The sequence below is a fragment of the Vulpes vulpes genome, chromosome 14, assembly GCF_048418805.1.
Source record: "Vulpes vulpes isolate BD-2025 chromosome 14, VulVul3, whole genome shotgun sequence".
Lineage (NCBI taxonomy): Eukaryota > Metazoa > Chordata > Mammalia > Carnivora > Canidae > Vulpes > Vulpes vulpes.
In genome coordinates this window covers 135,252,678-135,255,349 of record NC_132793.1, presented here as the reverse complement: position 1 = coordinate 135,255,349, position 2,672 = coordinate 135,252,678, and positions in this window count along the sequence as shown.

Genomic DNA, 2,672 nt, shown 5'->3' with positions numbered 1-2,672 from the left:
CTGAAAAAGCTTCTTTCTCAGAACCCCTAAAAGTACATTTTCTCATGTCTTACTTGTTTGATTGGATTTCAAGCCCACCTTTAATCCAATCCTTTAGCCAGCGAGAGTTGTGAAGATGCCTAAAATCAATCCCTAGAGCTGGTGGATTAGTGGGTGGGGTGCACTGTCAGCTCTTCCAGAAACCTGTGGGCTACATAGGGGAAAGCAGATAGTCAAAGGAAAATCATATTCTGTTACCAACAGGAGCCTGAGAGTTGACTGAGTCCTGGGTGGTCCAGATTAACAAACGCCCCTACGCCCGGTCTCCCACACTCATGTGTTCACACATCACGGCTGTCAGGAATCTCACAATCCAAGACTCCTTTTATAGTGGATTTACTTTCTGGACTTCATGTTTTGACAGATTCTATCTACTAAGGAAACTGAGAGCATTGTTATAACAAATTCATTTTTGCATTTTCATGCATGAGAAACTGGTATTATCACAATGAGCATATAATTCCAGGCTAAAGTAATAAAATTGAGCTTTTAGAAAGACTGGGAGACCTGATAGGAAGTAAATGTACAATTGCAATTAGAATAATTGAAATATTAAAAATAGCTTGATGACTCTCAGGAATCAAGGGCTCTGTTTGGGAAGCACTTTTGTAAAATGTGCCTCTTCAGGTCAAGTTTTGACTAGATCTTTCTTGACAAATGCAGAAAATCAAGATGAATAATCCATTGCACAAACAACCTGGGGTAGATTTGCCCTTTGGTGCCTCACACCAGCTCCACCCCCTTCACTTTCCCTGTCACTGCCTTTTCCCTTCAGTGATGTGATGATACTACCAAAGACTCTCCCTGATAGAAGAAAAAAATACCTTCACATAATTAGACTTTTTCCTTGGACCTTTTTACAAAATTTTTTTTAACATAGTCACTATTCAGAAAGTGTGATTATCAGCAACTAATATCAGTGGTTTAGCAAAATAAATATTTATTTTTCATTCATATGAACAGTCCAGAGAAGATTGCTCATGGAGTCTGTATGGGCCTGCTCCATGCTGTGATATGGGGAACCAGGCTCCTTCCATCTCAGGAGCCCCTACGGCCTCAGAGTTTTCTAGTGGAGCCTGTGTGTCTGGTCAGAGAACGAAGAGAAAATGATGACATCTGGATGAAACCCAGATGATTGTGTGGGCAGGTCTCAGCAACCTGGCCTAGAAGTGGTGCACATTATGTCTGCCCACATTCCATGGGTCAAAGACATAGGCCTATGGCCTCATCTAACTGTGAGGGATCTGACATGGCCTGATTGTGGTCTGGGTGCGTTCCCAGATGGAAAAAGATTTGGTCAATGCAAAGGAGTCTTTGTTGTAGACAGAAAGATGCTGATTTAGAACCTTACTTTTCTCCTGACACAGGTACACAGGAACATTTTGAAAGTCAGGGTTTTTGAATTTCAGCATTTTAAAGTAAGAGGATCATAACGAATGAGCTGAATCTTCATTGAAGAACAGTTTGTTTTGCAATTAACAAAAAAATAAGAGTTTCTACAAGATGTATTTTTACCCCAGAGATCACTGGATACAGCCTCTTGGTACCCCCAGGACTTCTGGTGACAGCATACATTACGGCAGCCATTACGTGAGTAACCATAATGCAAGTAACCAATTTCCATCCAGTTGGAAGGTAGACGGAGGTCGGTGGCTCTCATGAACAGCAGGTTCGGAGTTCTATCCTGAAGCTCTTCCCTGGGAAGTTAGCAGGATCTCAAAGGAATTGCTGTGTGGTTTTGAGGAGGGAATTGGACCAACGTCTCAGATTTATGCCCATAGAGAGGGATTTCTGTGTCTCAAGAGCAAAGAGTAAGTGGATTTGAAGGACCCACGGCAGCTTTGGATAGTGGATATCTTGGCACTAACGAAGATGGGCCAAAACTGAGAGATGGAAGAAAGGAGACCCTAAACATCTTTAAAATAAAATTTGATCTTTACATGATCTAAGTCTTCTTGAATGGCCCTAGAATGGAGTGGAGGGGACCCACATTATATGACAAATTAAATTATTAGCCAGTTTGCTAGACAGGGCTATAAAATCAGAATTCGTTTTGTATAAAGAAAATAAATAATTCTTACTCAAGATTGTGTGTGGCTGCACATTTACAGGTCTTGCATCCATTAGGGCTTCAGTGCAGAGAATGTTAGTAGGGGGAACTCTCTGTAAGGGCAGAAGAATACAGAGGGATTGTGGGTAGCAAAGCAAGGTACTAGAAGAGAGAAAGGAAGAGAGTTCTAGGAAAATCATGGTTCTTAAAGTGTAGACCATGGACCCCTGGGATCCTTGAGACTCTTTTGGAAGTGCAGAAGGTCAAAACTACTTTCATAAATAGAAAGACATGATTTTCCCGTTTTATTCTTGTCTCTATGAATGTACAGTGAAGTTCTATAGAGACAACAAAGAATAAGAAGCAGATATGATCATCCAGCTGTTTTCTCTTAAACCAGGCATAAAGGGATTTGCAAAAATGTAAAACAGTCTTCCCGCTAAACATTTTTTATTTTGGATTATACGATTATTTTTTTCATAAAATATGTTATTTATGTTCCCTGCTTTCTATTGCTATGTTAAATCAAGTCATCAGTAATTTTTTTAAAGTCTCAGTTTCAATTTCCAAAACTGTAAATATT